Genomic DNA, 18,792 nt, shown 5'->3' on the forward strand with positions numbered 1-18,792 from the left:
GAATTCAAAAAATTATGTAACACTGACAGCATTCTGATGCGCTAAGCTTTGACATCCATATATATGGCTTAATTTAAATCAAAGAGAAGAGCTATTTAAGTTAAAGCATAACACTGGCAGAGGAACAAATGAATATAATCTGGCCATGGGTACATCTAACCATTAGATCAATGAGGCTTCTGCATAACCCTCCAATCGAAGTAGTAGGAACAAAAAAATCTACCTGCTTTTAAGGTGAAAAAGATTGTATGGTGCCTGGTGTCTTCAGCATCAAATGACTAGACTCAGTGACCTAGGCAGTCGTTTCCAGCTCCGTGTTCCTCATAATACTTCATTTTAAGTCTCTACATTATATTTGAGATGAGGCATAAATCTAAATTTGTGTCAAGTGTTCACAGAAGAAGAAATCAGAAACGACACTATGCATTCAATATGGGTGAGGATATAGCAATTCAACCAGGGAACCTAAGATTGATCTTCAATACCACTGTATTTGGGAATAAGATTAGACCACGGGAAGACTCATCCAAGGGCAATATTTATTAAAGCAGAGTACAAGGCCATTCCAGGGAATCTGTCCCATTTATGTCCAAGCCTCAACTCGACTGCTGGTACAGGCAAATTTGGGCATAAATGTAACTGCTTGTCTGGACTGGGGGATATGCCCTCTTCACTTGACTGAAGCTCATACTTGGGTTGATTTGAATGGGACTGCTCATGTGCTTAGAATTATGCACATATTGGATTGGGAGCAGAGAGAAGTAGCAAGAAATGCATCTGAGTTGTAGCGCACAGAAATACCGGTAAGAGAGTAATATGCATTTCCTAGCTGAAGTCATGACAAAAAGCAACTTTTTTTTTAAAGAAAAGCATATGCTTATCACAATAGGAATCAGTATCTGCTTTTCGGAAGTTCACTTGGCATGTATCTTATTGCTGAACAGTCAGGATAAATAATCCATAACATTTAAAATGTAAGTAATGTCACAACAACTATCTTGTTTAGGAGAAGGCAACAGTGGCACAGATATGACTCACAAACATAGAAATAACGTCATAATATTTTTTTTAAAATGTCCAAAAACTGTACATAGTTGCATTTGTTTGCAGTTAAATAAATCTCAATCTCAAATGAGGGTGTTCAAGCTAACGAAGAATAACATAGCTACAGACGCTATTTTTAGAAGACTTGGCCAAAAAAGTACACAATTGGTATTGTCAAGAGTGAAATATTTTAGTCGCATATAATATTTGGTTTAACTGCCAGCAAACATGGGATTTCAGTTTTCATACCTACACGTGCAGCATTCTCCATCAGTAGTTCATACAAAAATGGTTTACAGACGGGAAAAGGACAAGTCAAGATTCTTAAATGACTTAAGTAACCAAGGCATAAGCGGGCTGAAATTTGAGGTTTATGGAAAAACAACAGAAACCATAGGCTAAACTTATAAAAACTGGTTCCTTATAATCTTGCGCCCTCTAGTAACAGAAGCATTAAAACTTGGAGCCCATATGAGTATCCTTTCGTTATTAATAGTTGCAATGAAATTTGCATTTCATTTAAAAGAATCTACTGTATGTGGAAAAAAGCAGCGCAGAGAAATAACGAAAAAAAATCCCCAAAGATTTTAATCCAATTTTCTGTTCCTACTCCTTGCCAGTAGAAAAAGAAAAAGATAAAAATAATATTCTTATACAAAGATGTAAAATAAATATGCCTGTTATCAGAACTTGCATCTCACCTTTTCTTTCTTACAAACTGCTGCCAGATTAATTTTTTGCGTATGATTTATGATGGGAAGGATCCACACAATAGACATACTGTACTATTGGACTTCTGTACAAGTCAGGAGAATTTAATTATAAAATTGAGGAAATTATCAAACATCAATGGACAGGATGGTCCAAAGATCCCTTAAAACATATAATGTAATTTCACTTCAAAAATATTGAGGAAATCATTATTTTTTAATCAACATCGTGTGGATTAAATCATGTACTTTAAGTTAGTGTGACTTACCAAAATCATATTATCCTAGGCGGCTGAAAAAAAACAATTACATTTAAGGTTTCTCAGTGTTCTTGTATGTGGGAGATGAATTAATTCACAACCCCAGCAGGATATACAGCTTGAGACAGAAAACGGCCATAAAACTTTTAAACTAAACACTTTAAATATATCAATGTTTCAAGATAAATAGTTAGCAATTTGTTGGAATGAAGTTAGAGAAAAACAACACTGTTTTGCCATGTTAAAAATATTCTTAATACTCTCCAAGGTGCTCTCGTCCTTCCATGCTTTGAAAAGGGAATTTTATTAGCAGTATTATCCTGTTTATATATATAGTATAGTTCCTGATTAGGAACTCATTTGGTTGAATTATAACTCTCTGAAATTCTTCAATCTGTGTTCTACACGGAGACACATATCAGGTCACAGACAGCAATCTCTGGGACAGAGAAGTGAGCAGAGGAGCAGTGCAGACAGTGGAGTCATAAACACTTCAACCATCCCGGCTTCCATTGGGTTCAGACGGGCGTGCGAGGCTCCCTCGCATCCGCCCCGGCGGCCAGCCCTGTCCCCTCCAGAGGGACGAACCATTCTGTTTGTGTATTCCACAGGTCGAATGGATTTGTGTTTGCAATCCTTCCTGCCAGGAAGCCCTGGAAGCCAGGCACAGGAACAGGGCACCGAGGCAGCCTGTACCCGCCATGGTCCCTTGGGTATAGGAAACACACTGAGAAGTGGGGAAAGGGGAATAAAATCAGAAAGATACAGGAGAAGGTACAAGAATATGTAATCACCAGAGTAAACTTCTCAAAGATACTTTAAGATATGTTATGATGGCACAAAGGAACCCAGTGGCTTCCTCCTGCCCCTCCTCATTTCCTTCACACACTCATTTCAGAGCTGTCTCCTCCACAGAGACCAGGCTGGCAAACTGAGCGAACAAACAAAACAAAATTCCTTTATTTTTATGCCAGTTTAATCAGTTTATAAAAGGAATCAATGGGCATCCAAGTAATGCAACAGAGCAGGTGCTGGAGAAGGAGAGAGCACAGCCCGCACTGCGAGCAACACAGCTAGACATCACACAGCCTCCTGAGCCGGGTATTTTGGAGAGCTGAAAAGGACAGAGGTGCAAAGACAGATGGAGGGAAGCTGGGAGTCACTAGTGGCTCCATTCCCAGAGTACTCGCTGTGACAGAGCACAGGGTTCAAAGTGGCCCTGATGTCTTGCAGCAAAGAGGTGGGCAGCGTGTGCGGGAAGCCAAGCAAGCAGTATGGAGCGCCACCAGCCCCACCAACTGCAGTCCAAGAATTCCCTGATCCCCAGGACATCTGCCAATGCCACCACAGAATCATTTAGGTTTGAAAAGACCCTTTAGATCATCAAGTCCAACCATGAACCTAACACTGCCAAGTCCACCACTAAACCATGTCCCTCAGCACCGCACCTACATGCCTTTTAAACACCCCCAAGGATGGCGATTCCACCACTTCCCTGGGCAGTCTGTTCCAATGCTTGACAACTCTTTCAGTGAACCCCGGTTCCCTCAGCCACTCCTCAGAAGACTTGTGCTCCAGACCCCCCACCAGCTTCATTGCCCTTCTCTGGACACACTCCAGTGCCTCAATGTCTTTTTTTGTCGTGAGGGGCCTAAAACTGAACACAGCACTTAAGGTGGGGCCTCACCAGTGCCGAGCACAGGGGGACGATCACTGCCCTGGTCCTGTTTGCCACACTATTTGTGACACAAGCCAGGATGCTGTTGGCCTTCTTGGCCACCTGGGCACACTCCTGGCTCATATTCAGCCGTCTGTCCACCAACACCCCCAGGTCCTTCTCTGCCAGGCAGCTTTCCAGCTACTCCTCCCCAAGCCTGTAGCGCCCATCGGGTTGGTGTGACCCAAGTGCAGGACCCAGCACTTGGCCTGGTTGAACCTCATGCCATGTGTAGACCCCTCTGCAGAGCACAAGAAGAGGATACTCTAACCTAAACACCAACGCTTGGGCCTGAGCATCGCTGTTCTTAAGCCTTTTCTATATCATAATGCTTTTGTGCCCCTCATAACCGTGGTCTCAAGTTAAACCAATTACAGAAACTAATTTTCAATTACCTGTGCTATGAACTATCTTGAAAGGGTGTATTGCACAGAACTGAAATAGTCAGGACTCCCCAAAATATAAACACATAGACAAGTGAGATTCTTAATTCTCATGTACGTAGTTCAAAAAACTCTGAAAAGACAGACAAGAGTTACACTGAACTAATTCAAGTTTTTGATTGACAATAGATAACAATTTACCATGGGGTATTAAGAATTAAATAAATGAACACTAAAATATAATGGGATTTAGTATATTCAAAGATGTAAACCACATTCATTAAAATGTTACTTAAACATTTTGAAAAAATGGAAAACATCCTGCCATGGGACTTTATAAAACAGCAGTCTTCAAATATTCTGGTGAGAAAGCTAAGACGACTGTCATGTCCTGGGTAGGAATTAAACAAGACTACACTAAAAACAAATGTGTGTTAAAAGGAATTAGACAAAATTGTAAACCATTGAAAGATGACTGACATTACTGAAATTCCAATTTGAGAATGAAAATATTACTTAAAATTTGCTACAAGTTGCCTGATTTTTCCAGAACTGAAACAAGTATTAGGCAGACAAAAGATGAATCAATTTCATGTTTGTCAATGGTGTGTATTTATCCAGCAAGGAACCATTCAACTCATCCGTACGCTACTGCCAGAGAGTTCCTTGGCTAATTTCACATCCTGGGTATCAAGCCTCGGGTTATAAATATCTCTAATGGACTTAGCAACAGTTACCTACAATCCTCTCAATGACAGAAGTTTGCTTTCCTAATGCTCGATACATTTGGCAGTGGACAGTTTTTACTTGAATTATATTTGTGTTCCTTTTCAGAAAAACAAGCATAAACCAGACTACAATACTTAACACACTCTCTCAGTCAAAATAATCAAGTCTAAACACGTACATGAATTTCCTTCCTCAAACACATACAATTCGGATTTCACCACAGCATGCCATTCGGTGAAGAGCCTGACTAACGACTGTGTAACAAGTATCCCACTTAGCCGCGTTCAGTCAAGACTGACTTGCGTCGCTGCCTGGGCTGTGCCGGGGAGGCGCGCCGAGACCAAAGCCCAGCAGTTGGACAGTGGGTTGCACGTGGCATTACAGTCCTAAACAACTTCTGCACTTCAATTCTCTTTTCAGCAGATTCTCTTTCAGGAGCTTGCAGCTCAAAATCCTCTCTCTGTGCAATAGTGTAATTCCTTCACATCATGAAAAGTTGATACTGAAGTATTACTGCAACATCACGGACCCAAAGTCAACTAAATACATTAACAGCAAATACACTGAACATTTAAAGACTCAAGCCATGTTTCTGCACAATATACCTGTCATATTTTAAACTCGCAAAACCCCCCTTCTTTCTTGAATTCCTTCTGCATCTATAATAAACCCAGAAAGCAGGGGGGAAAAGGAAAAAAAAAAAGGAAAAAAAAAAAAGAAAAACCTCATTCTTCAAAAGAGAAATACATGGCAGAGAGGGACTAAATGGAATTCTCATTAAACAATTTGAGAGACAGGAAAATAAGAAATGAAGGAGCTATTAAAAAGCAGCAGCTGAACAAGCTACAGCTGCAAAAAATTCCCCATTTTCCTGAGTCCCTGCACACTAAGTTGTCATGCTCACTGCCCTGTAAATACTGTTGCTATTCCATGGCACAGGTACATTGTACCTACAGGAAAGAAATTCCTGTGAATGACTCACATTTCTAAATAAGAACATCCCTCCATGGAATGTTCAGTTAGGGGTGATTTATTTTCCCACCACATACGGTACTACTGTTTTATCTATTTTTCTGAAAACTATTAAAAGAAGAATTAGGTGAGGCACACATAATTACAGGGTTTAAGGATTTTTGATACAGGAAAAAGTTTAAGATGGTAAAAGAAGAATAGTGACAAACAATAGGAAGAGATAACTGACAAGAAAATTTAAAATTATAGAGGTGAACAATTTCCACATTTAATTTGGCACTCTGTAAGAACACTGAATTGCCACCATTGAAAACTCTATATTCCAAGCCTGAGCACCCCAAGAGCTCTAGAGGATTAAGACAACTGAAGACACTTCAAGAGTGTAACTCCGTGAGCAACAGGAACACATTAGGTGATTTTTTTAATAATTTGTTTGGTTTTGTGTTTGTTTGGTTGGTTGGTTTTCTATCTGATCTATTTCTCCAGCATGCCAATGCAATGCTCAGGTCTTTCCCAAGCGGATCAGACAGATGCTATAAATCCTCACTGGATCTCACAGACCAGCGTGCTCTCCCCAGCACCACAGAAGGGGTACAGGGCTAGAGAGGGCTCCCGAGCCCTGGCTGCCCTCTTGTGACTCTGAGCTTCTCCTAGGAGGCGAGATAGTACGAGAAGAGGAAAGGATGAAACTTGTGTCAGCTATGTTGGGATCCTCAACATTTTCTACACAACAGAGCTGCTGCTATTGTAGATTATATTAACCATCTATTGTGGACACAGCCTATGTTGACAGAATTTTTTTTCTGCTGCGACAGTACAACTCCCTTCCAAATGACAGAAGCCAGCCAAAAAATGCTCCCTCCTCTCAAAGTAACTGCGCCCATACGTTAGTTTTTGCTGTCATGGAGTCGATGACCAGTGAATATGAAAAATTCACACTGCAAAACAAAGCATACTGAAAAATTGTGTGGAATATACTAGGTTGTAACAACCACAACATTCTTCCTGCGTTACTTCCACTGCATTTCTTGAAATATTTTTTACACAAGCCAAGGTGGCAATAATTAAATTTTTTTTACCATATTTTTCCTTTTTTTTTTTAGATTTTGAGCAAAAGTGCCAATGCACACTGTTTATGTTGTATATACAGATGGGCACATGACCAACATACACAAAGCTGTGAACTGTCACCAAATTTAACAGCTGTGAAAACTGATGCCTGGGTTTGAATTTGTGAGCTACCAGTGGTGAGTTCAGTGTCCCACTATCAACCAGCTCAGATAATGCAGCCCCTGCTGCTGAGAAAATGTGTTCATTTCGTTCAAATATTTCTGGACATACAAGCTGGATCACAGCGGGCAGATCCACGGAAAGAGAAACCAAGAACAAATGTTTTCTCCAATTTCCTTTTTAACAAATAACACCAGTCCTATTTTGTCAGCACATTTCACTACTGCGACATGACCCAGACTTCAAGTATGAAGAAACATCCCAATGAGAAGACATGTTCATTGAGCTGGCTGAAGTCCATTCACATGGTACTAGTGACGCTTTCGAGAAACTTAAGATCTGATGCTAGCGTACAAAGAAGCCCGAGCCACCACGGGAAACAGACAGAAAGTTGGGAAGCCTATGCCTGGGGGGGAGAGAGAAATATGGGACAAACAATAACCCTAGTGTAATGATATACCTGTCTGGACTCATAACAAAGTCAAGGAAAATGACTTATAGATAAAGTCTTTCATCCAGACAGGCCCCAAAGCACCTTACAAACTTCAAGGAAATGCTTTTTGTTAGTTCAAAGATGATGAGACTTTCCCCCCTCAAAGACTCTTGGACTTTCTTTAACTAACTTATTCTCCTTCCCTAGAAAATTACTGCAATTTCATGTTATTCCAGCTGATGTATTTCATATTTTGCAACATACTGTATTGCTTGTCACTCTTCTCAAATCTTTGAGTGTGATTTTCTGCAACTGCCTCCTAGAGAGACAACTATTAACTAGGAAACCGTGATTCAAAGAAGTTTGGAAGTAGTGTTAATAGAGTGTAGGTAAAAGCAAAATAAAAATATGATGATTTATAAAAATAGCAAAACACACAATATGTACTATTCAAATGTTGGTGCTTGGTTATGAAATCTGGATAAATGCATAAAGAAACCACAAGTTTCATCAAAACACTAGCTAGCAATTATAACTACCAAAGGCGCAACACAAACAGCACCTCTAAATTTTCCCTGTTTCACTGAAAGGACCTTTTATTCTCCCCATCTTTCAGGTTACCAAGTCATTTCAATCTGAAACAAAATCACACTTGAAAACCATAGGCTTCGGTCCCCTTGTTTAACCAAGATTCCTCTGCACATCTGCCTGGGGCTCACATACGTAGTTCTATGCTCCCAAAGCTTAAGCATCTCCCCTAAAAGAAGCGTTTACTTGGAAAGATTTTGCCAAAGAATGAGGACAGTTTTTTTATAACTGGCCTTAACAGAAAATAGATTTTCTGTTACTTTATTTTCCTGCTCTAGCCATCATATTTCTAGGCACCATTGTTTTGCCATTGCTTTGCTAGTGAGGCTTTGTTTTGATTATACTATATGCATTTGGAACTGAAAGTTTATTCCCTCCTGGCCAAGATATTTTTCTCTTTGAGACTGAGGGTACACACTTGTAATTAATTCAGTCTTTTCAGTTTGGGTCAGACTAGTAACCAACAAAGAAAAATGGAGATCTGGGTTAACCGTAGAAGAGTTAATCTCAGAACAGAACCCCAAAGTCTGCTGCTGGAGAAAGATAGTATTTACAACCTCTGATGTTGCCAAGACAAGAATTTACATTAGTCATCTTCAGATATCGTGGAGGTCACCAATAGCCGAGATGTTTTGAAATAAAAGTTTGCAGTGCTCGAGTTTTAGACGAGCGGATAACAAATTCCACTAGAACCAGCACTGTTCCTGTTGAGATTCTGGAACGGACCAGCTGTCTTTAGACAAATTAGGCTCTCTGGACATTTAATCCATGCTGCTAGGCACACAGGGAGCCTATTTTTGGAAGTCATCTCCCTCTTGTTACAACCCGTGGTATAGACAGGTTGTTAAACGCTTCCTGAACAGACCTTCCAGGATGTTGTCCGACCACAAAAAAAATCCTAATTATTTCTTTTAATTGTTCATCTCATCCATATTAGGTACCTTTTTAATTAAAAAAAAAAAAAATCAAGATTAATAAGACCAAGTGAGTCTGTGTTGGACTATGGAAGTCACAGAGTAACTCCTGTGTTTGTAATGAGAAGCTGCTATTTTTTGCAAGGTGTACAGAGGCAAGAGAGCTGCATTTTGCTTAACTTCACCAGAAAACCTAATCTTGCTCTACTTCACCTTAATCTTGCTGTGGGATCACAACCACAATCACATATTCCACAGGACTTTGTCAGGTTGCTATCTTTTAAAAGGCTAGATAATGTTTTTGGCTGCTCCTTTGGCCTTAAAAATAGCAGACTATTTTATACTGTGGGACAAAAACTCTTTAAGTGATAATATGAGTCTTATTGCCCTGGAAAACATTTTTCCTTGGTGCACTATATAGCTTCAAAACCTTTAAAAATAGTTTAAACTGTGCTCTCTGCCTTGGAAGTGGCCGCTATTATGCTCTTCTCACACCTGGCTTTCCCGATTTAAAAATAAAAAAAACGACTGTCTCTGTTGTTAAAAATGGGGGAAATGCCACCACTTTCAAGATTTTTATCAGTCACTGTCCATACAAATTTTAAAACATTTTCTGTTACATATAGCTGCTGATTTAAACCTGAATTCTTCATAGCCCATTCTGGCCTATTTCTTGCATAGAAAACATAATTCTCATAAATTTAAGTCTCTGAAATTAATTTGCTAATTCATGCATGTACTTAAGTTAAAACTGATATGAAAATAAGTGCTAAATTTTAGCAGCTTTACTAATTTGTGAGTGATACTATGTTTTTACATATAACCTTAAAAACATAATATTAAGATGTTATGAACTTGAATCTCATTCAGTTTCAAAAACTTAACTGAAATGAGTGTCAGGGACCTGTCTGATACCATCACAACAAGGCTAATTTACACATTTTATTTTCTTTCATTATTTTTTTCCTATTTCATTTTGGGTGAAAAATCCACAAAAAAAAAAAACAACCCCCAAAAAATCTCATTGGCTATTCAGTGGACAGTTACAGGAAGTTTCTGGTCAATATTCCAATAATATAAAGTATTACAGGCACAAGTTGCCAACAGCAACAAAAGTTTTGTAAGCCAAAACTGAACTGCATATGCACTACATTTCCACTGTTATTTGATTCTACCCTGAATTTCACTTATTTATTTCACAAGCTAATTGCCTCCAGTTTAGTCTAACATATCTCTGCCACTTTAAAATGTGTGAGATGCAATGAAATAATAACTTTATGGCTGTAAAGTAGCAGATATGGCTCTGTAAACAAGCAGGGGATTGCTCCGTGGAGTGAGAAGATAGTGTTTGTCTAGTGCCTTACTTTGGAAAGTTTATGTTTGAGAAAAAGGTAGGAGCTATAAAACTGTTAGTACCACTGTTACTGATGCCGTATGGTACAGGTTGACATTCTTAATAAAAAAAGCATGCAAAATCAGCTAGCATTTTAGTATGCCTGGCAACCTAAGAGACCTTTTGAGTCAGAGAAAAGGGAGGTTGCACATCTGTATCCCTGGGCATGGATTCACATGCTACACTAGTAAATCTGAATGGAACAGAGGTGGCTAAAGTCCACTAATCTCCACACTCGTCCCATAAATCTGTATCCATTGATTGTAAACCAGAGAAACCTGCAAGAACAGAAAGTGCTGATATCACCTGTGACCTTACACAGTTGGGATTTTTTTCAAATCATTCTCCAGATTTAGGAGTAAACCTAGCCTCTCCATCAGGAATCCCACAGAATAAGAAATGGCCATGCCACGTTCCAAAGCAATGCAAGTCATCTTGACAGTGATTAATTTATTACATTACAAAGCGGTTACATTAAAATTTGGGAGAATTTTTCGAGATACTGAGGACACCTAATTTAACTTAAATATCAAACTTAATGCAAGTTAAATACCAAACAAATACTTGGAAGAAAGTTAGTTGTCACCTTTGTGCCACACTGTATATATGACAGAGCACATAGTACTTTTCAATACAAACACTGAAGAAACAGTTTAGCAAAATCATGGAAGAGTATTCTTGGTATTTATAAATGTTTTAATTAAAACATTTAATGAAAAACAGAAGGAATGGTTTCTAATTTCCATGCTTCCTTCCTCTACATCTCTCGCAGCTCGGTAGGTACTTTTTCATTGTGCATTATGACCAGCTATATGCAGATGACAGGCTACAGTTCAGTGATATTTTCTCTGACAGTAAAGTCAATTTAAGGAGCTACTCATTCCTCCACTGACTGTGCCATTCACTGCCTCTCAGCATGTAGTTGCAAGACGTTAGTTTCTGCTGAGAAGCTGGCACGGGGAGTTGCAGCCTCCCCTTCTCCAGCACAGCTCACTCTCACCCGTGTTGATAAGAGTTTGGTGCTCTGGCAGGCTGCGGCTCCATGACAGCCTAAGCCAATCTAACTGCCGTCGTACTCCTGCACCCTCCCTGAGGCAGCTTTGGCACTCAGCTAACCCTCCATTTAGCCATATTTTTAGGCCAGCTTAGTAAACTGAAATGTTTCAACACAGAATCACAGGTGGAATAAAAACATACAGCTCCTGGCAGGGGAAAGGACAGCTACAGTAGTAAACCAGCAAGCCCAAAGCATGGGGTCAAAGCACTGCACCACAATCACCCATGGAGGACTACATAACTTTACACAACCGTCCAGCTGTCAGCATGCTCTCTGGCACAGGCCCGGATGGTATCAATGGCACAGCGTTCTCCTGGATGGTGCTCAGGAACAGCTCAAAGCAATACACAGGAGAGGGCTGTTCCCTACAGGCAGGGCAGAGGAGCTCACCCTGTTTTGGAGGAACAGTGCTCAGCTGGGAGGATGCAACCTGGGTCACACCACTTGCTCTCAAGGCCAAGGAACACATCCTGGCCCACCTCATCTACTGGTCAGTGGGACTGTAGCAGCAAAGAGACTCTTCTAAGCTGGTGTGGAACTACAGCCTCAGCTACTGTAGTATCAACTGTGAGGCTGGTTGGTTGGTTTTGCTTTTCGGTTAGGTTGTGGTTTTTTTTTTTTTTATGCAATCAGTGAAACTATTTGGGTTTAAAATTTTCCTTTGTTATTTTAACAAAGACCATCCGGTCACAAATTTTTAAAGCAACAGTATTTGATGTCATGGGTTTCATTTGCTTATTGTACTCTTTGAAGGGCTGTATTCTTTAGCATAAACATTGATAACCGTTTTCTATTACAGTTGATTTTTTTTTACAGGCTGCTTTCTAGAGAAAATAAGGCTTATACAATTGCACTGTCCATGTCTGTGTGTCTGCAAGTGCACTCCTGGTAAACGTGGAACCCACTGACTAATATCAACCCAGTTTCACAAAGTGAGAGAAATTTCAAACATACTAAGTTCCTACAAGTCTTCTGGAAATCAAAAGCTATGTAGGCAAGACAGACCCTTTCAGCATTCCCAATAAGCTAAAGACAGCCACAGCCCAGTCCTTACCCCACATCCACTCTGACTGCACAGCCACGCTCCACCCTGGCTCCTTTCCTAGCCTACCTCTGAAAAAAAGGTCAGCTCTTCCGCAGAGGCAGGGCAGCGAACGAACAGCCATGCGTCCTGCTCCCAGCTCAGCCAGCAAGCAAACCCAGCATAGGCACTTCAGACGCCAGGAGGGAGAGCAAATAGAAGGTGGGGATACTTGAAATGCTGTGGATAGAGCGGCTGGAGGTACTAGAGGAGACGAGAGGGCTGGAAGGCACAAAAGAATACGAGTCTGTGGGAAAACAGACCTTATCAATTCTGCTGTTCAAGAAGCATATAACTAACTGGATTATTTTGGCTTGTGCTCGACTGTCTTGTTAAGAAGAATCCTCATTTATGACACAACATGACAATAAAATAACTCAGAAATAGTTTGAAGAAAAAGGCTAAGCACACCATTCATGTAAATGGTTTACATCTTTTGTCCCTGAGTACCACAGTTGACCAAAACTCCTAGAGAGTAGTATTTAAAAACCTGCACATTAAAGTGGTGGTGGTGGGGAAATTCTCTCTTCATCCTTTCAGTATTGTATATGTTATAAAACAGAACTTAGTTTTTTTAAACTCTCTTTGAACACAGAGGACAAACAAAGTCCAGCCAGATTAGTTTAAACAACCATCTATTGCAAACTGGGTTAATTCAGTAGACTTTGTGCAGAGCAGATGAGGAGTGTCCATCTAACCACAGGGAAAAGAGCACAGCAAAGCTATGGAACTCAAATAACAGGTGAAAAAGCATCCATTCAGAAAACTCTGCACAGGTTTCACCTGATTTGATTAACTGAAGGCTCTTAACCCTCTCTTACAGCTTTTTCACATCAGATTTGTCCCTCCTTCTATTGACTGCTGTGTGCTTCTCACCCCTTTCACAAGGAGATTAACACAAACAAAAACTTTAAAAGTGGCACAGCATTTTCTGCCTTCTCATAAGGCAAGATGTTGTTTAACACAAATCTGCACCAGTTTTTAAGTCTGAATCTAGTGTGAGCTTTTGAAACAGATCGTCTCACCATCACATTTAAAGCGCTTCAGTTCACATAACAGAGCAGTCTCAGAGCATACCAACTGGAGCCCTCCGACTGAAAGTAAACGGGAAGATACACTTCAACCACTAAAGGACACAGGATCTGACCCAGCTAAAACCTCCAGAAACACAAACAGATTGGGCATCAAGACCTCAGCACCAACAGACTCATTCTACAGGTTTGCCTCCATTGCACCACACTATTTGACAATACTGATGAAGACTGACAACACTCCAAGGAAGCTGATACCACAGTAGTGGGTTTATCAGCATAGTTACTTTAGTTTAAAAATAAAATAAATGTTCAAACAACAACAACAAAAAAGCCCTTTACCCTAGTAATTCTGACAAAATATCAGCTACCTGAAAATGCAGGCACAGAGCCTTTCATATTCCCAGCAACAAAGTAAATGGCATATTATTAGCTACGCATACTCCTCTAACCTTACAGCACCTAAAGTAAAAGGGAACAGAAAATACATAAAGAAAAGAAAGAGCAAAGAGCAATCTTCTTGAAACAGCTTTTTAATTTTGAAGGCATGGACCACTGATGACAAACGTTTATTTTCCAATCTTAAACTATTTTATGGTTTGGAACCCTACTGTGTTAATTGACTCAGGACATTTTTATATTAACTATTAATCTTTGAAATTGAACATTATCAAACATTTTCCAGGTATATAATAAACCAATCTACTATCAAAAGAGAATTACCTTCAAATAAGTCCAACAGGGTAATTAAGCATAACACCTCTTCACCTGAAACTGTATCTATACAGCCCGTTTTTCCAACTGAGCTCTCAAAAACTCTCTTAAAAGCACCAGTAAACTTTCTCAACACTAAGCAACACAAAACTAAGGAACTCTAAATCCAATAATTACAGTTGTTTAAGAATACAAAAGTTTCTTCCAAATCTATACTTTTAAGAACATAAATCAGAAGTACCAAGATCCCACAAATTTTCTGGTTTTCTTCTTTAAAAGTCATCAGTTCTGTCTTGATAAGCAAAATAAAGGAGCATTTCCAAGCGTATTTAAATTGATTTAATTACAACTGCTTGGTCTTGACAAGAGTTTAAGGTGCCAAATAAACTGAGCTAGGTAATTCAATCAAATATACTATATTTAAGTCTAGTATACACAAAGCTCGTAAGTACCTTTAATGTTCTTGTATATGTTTCTGCTATTTATAAATTACCTCCTTTACTTCTTGTATACTTCTTTCCCCTCTGAAAACAAACCTTAAAACTTCAGTTCAAACTACACTTTTCTTTAGCAAACACAGAAACAACATAACAGTTGCCTGTGTTGCTACTAATAACTAGCTTTCTCTTATCCTCTTTATTTATTTCTTAACTTCTGACATTTTTCTTCACCATTTCTCAGACACACACACAGATACACAGGACTGCAGCACAAGCAGTGTCACAGCCAGCCACATTTTCAAAAGAGAATGAACTCAGTCCTCACCTATAGGATCCATCTCCCTCCCAGGTGATGGATTTGAATCAGGTGACCAGGCATCACACGACAGCCCAAAGGCAGTATTTCATATAAAAGGAAGCCTGCTGCACCTAAATGAGCTCCCCTAGGATAGTAAAATGAGAGAAGTTCCTGGGAAAGGGAGAGAGAAGAAGCAATTCAGGTAGTGTTATCTCATGTGAGAAGGGTATTGGAAAAAGAAGCAGGGACAAAGGAGACTATAGAACCTAGCTGTTACCTCAAGTCAGCCCACTCCTTCCTGAAATGGCAAATACTTCAAAAACACCAGCTATGAGATGCAAACCACAGAAGAGTGAGCCTAGAGGAAACGACAATGGATGAAGCAAAATCCCACCACAGGGGGTAAGAAATAAATATAATTGTACTAGACTCTTTGCTCCAGCACCTTCAAGCCCTGTATACCAAGTAGAAGATACTGAGTACCCTTGAAGCTCTATTTAGACTAAGGAAATGTATGTTAGACTGTGTCTAAACCAGAAGCTTTACCAGTACCACACTACCTGTTAAAAATGTGAAGAGAATGGGGAAAAAGTGGTTTTCCCTAGTCAAATATAGCCAGGGTAACAAGCCTCCTAGTAAGTGCAAATGCAACTTGTGCTGGCAAAAGGAACCCCTTTGTGTAGGGGTTTTACCACTAACTAGGCTGGTATTGCTGTGCCAGTAAAGTCCTTGTGGTATAGTCTAATCCTTAGATTGAATTACCTACCTTCTTCTAATTAGCACCTCCTAAAATATAAGGTGAATCAAAGCAATCATGTTTTAGAATGGCCTAAAGTAAACTAAGTTATGATTTAGACTGAATCAGTGCAGCTAAAGCTAAATTGCTTAGAACAACTGCTCTGATTTGATCTGAGTTCCTGCTAATTTATTAACTTAAATTAGCTATTCCTAAACATAGCCAAAATAAGGACAGGTTCCTTTTCTTCCATATGAGGCTTCAAGGATGCTAACGTGCCCTACAGTATCACCTTCCTAGCCTTACTCTGCTGATAATGACACTCCTGCTGTCTTGCCACTGTGTGTTTATATAAAAAATGAAGTAATTTATTTATAGGTAAATTCTAATTCAAATGTTTCAGAGTTTTAGATCTTTTTTTCTCCTACTGACACTTGGTATATTGGCAATGAACAGTAGGATATGTTTTTTGGCATTGTGCTACTTTTAAGTAAGTACACATAGCTTATTTTCCAGATGCTGCTGAGTTAACAACTCCTTTTAGTTAAACTTACTTTCATGATAATGTTATGCTTAAAGTTACACTGCTACAATAAATATTATGAATTTGAAACTAGAAGTGTTTTATGCCTTTTAACTAGATTCCTCACCTAACTAAAAAAGTCTAAATTCCGACAGGAGTTAGGACTGTGAGGGATAACTTCAATTTCCATCACCTCTTTTATATGCACCTCTGGCATCCTCATCACTTAGTGGACAGAGGATCCTCATTACATCTAATGCAACAGATAGGCAGCTTCCTAAATGTTGGCTTTATGGGTTATTTTTAGCTAGATGCATTGAAACCTGATTGATGGGGCTGGACTTTCATAAAACTTTCCCCACAGGGAGCTATATTTTTTATGTCACAATGCAGCAGAGATCAATGTGGCTGCTGAGTTAATCCTGTCCACCGGCGGCTGCGTGTTTCCTTCCCATTGGCTTGTCCACAGATCTCAGTATTACCATAAATACTAACTCATCAAATAGGGAAACTGAGGCACCAAAGGACGTATGTCAGATCACACACCTTACAGTGTTGGCAAAGGTGAAAATAAGCTTCAGGCTGACAGTCAACTCATTATTTTCTTATACCAGACTGTCCTGACAAGTGTTTTCTTCGGATCATGAGGTGCGATGAAAGAATTTATTTTCTGTAGTTAAGAGGACCCTAATAAAAGTAATTACTGAAACTGATCTGATTGGGAAGTAATCTGTTTAGAAAAAGTTAAGACTGCCAACTGGGAAGCTACTATCCAACCACTGAAACTGATTGCTTTAGATGTGGATGATTTCACACTTAATTTTTCAAGTGCTATCGAGAATGTCTTCACCTGTGAATGTAAAATATTTATTTTTCTAAAATACTAAATAATGGCCATCTAGGCAACTCAACATGTAAACAACATGTTATACTGGCTTTTGAGTATCTCAGTGTATGTGAGTTTCTCTTCCAAGCAATCAGAAGAGATACACTGCGCTGCCACTAACACTGCACTTCAGCAAATTAACCTATGTTTAAAGTACTCTGTAGGGCCTGACACTGTCAAAATCCCTGCCTGAGACAGCTACTCTTTTTAAACAAGCTTGTAAAGAGCTTACTGCTCCCTTACAGGATCAGAGCAGCATGATTCAATTTAAATAGTCTGCCCCCTAAAAATTGTAATCCATTATGAAGTTGATTAATCAACTACGCACTTATGGTGCATATTTGCATTTTTTGAAGACTTAACTGGGATGTATAAACATCAAATGAACTTTTCATATACAATAGATGAAAAACAATCTTCCATTTAAAATTTACAAGAGATTGGTGCCAACACTTTAGTGGTAATGTAAGCTGCCAGGAAATGAAAGAATTTCATTCAGACTTAGTCCTTTAGTCCTTTTTCTGGGCTAATAAGAGTAAGAACCATCATATCTGATCTATTCACAGTAATGAATCAGAAAGGCACTTGTCTGAGAGGAATGCTCCTCAGAAAGTACGGAATAAGGATGCAGTCACAGGGGGAGTGTGGCGAGGGGGGGTGGGAGGGGCGACAACAGCCTTTAAATCTGGGATAATCCTAATAGTTTTATGCTGACATTATCAAAGTCCAAAAACCATGATACATAGGAACTGGGTCCCCTAGGGAGACCAGGCTGAAAACACACAGACAGGGAAGAACTGGGTTTGAATAGGCAAAAGCTGCACATCCATAAACTGTGAAAGGCAATTTCAGGGTTATACAATTACACTGGCTTCAGCTGTGATCTTGAAATTATCATGATGATGTTCTGGAACTTCCAGTTACTCCTTCAAAAGGGCAAGAAGCCTCAAGCTTCTGTCAGAGTATACATAAGTCTAGAAGTGCATATTAATTTTACATTTCTGCCAAATTCTAGTCCTACTTGACACATCCTGCTTTTACAGACTCACAGAATGGTTGAGGTTGGAAGGGAACTCTGGAGGTCATCTTGTCCAAACCCCCAGCTCAAGCTTTTCTTGCAAGCTCTTGCCAAAATAGTTGAGTTTGACTTTCAGTATCGGTTCTTACAAAAATGTGCAAGTACTCAAAGTTATTACTCTGCTTACACCTATGAAAAAGTTTCTTCCACGGGAATGAAATATTTGCATAGAAAACTGTCAGAAGAGAAAACGTGATTCTTAGTCTTCTGCAAACACTATTTTTGTTGGTGTCAACCTCAGCAGCATTACAAGTGATCAAAGAAAATAAAAGCCAATACAGTATGGAAAAACTTTGTAAGATGAAGACTAAGTTTCCTTTTGAATTCAGCAGACTTTTTTTTTTTTTTTTTTTTAACTGCTTAATGCTATTCAGCCTGCTACAGTGTCATGTCAGTGTGCTGGGGAATCAACACAGTAGAAGGAAGTTATCAACACTTGCGGTGGAAGTTTGAAGATGGAAAATTACCTTTAAATTATGAAAATGCATGTACAGCTCCAGCATATGTGGAATGTTCACATCTTTAGAAAAATGATCTAACTGTACCATTAAATCTCTGGGACAGACTGACACGAG

General features: G+C 39.4%; 1 protein-coding gene across 1 annotated transcript in view; it reads right to left on the reverse strand.

Moving 5' to 3' along the window:
• The window catches only part of CTDSPL2 (CTD small phosphatase like 2), a 43,026-nt gene that overhangs the window by 22,074 nt on the left and 2,160 nt on the right, over positions 1 to 18,792 (reverse strand). The gene's annotated exons all lie outside the window — the stretch shown is intronic.

Source organism: Vanellus vanellus (genome assembly GCF_965231255.1).
Source record: "Vanellus vanellus genome assembly, chromosome: 11".
Taxonomy (NCBI): Eukaryota; Metazoa; Chordata; class Aves; order Charadriiformes; family Charadriidae; genus Vanellus; species Vanellus vanellus.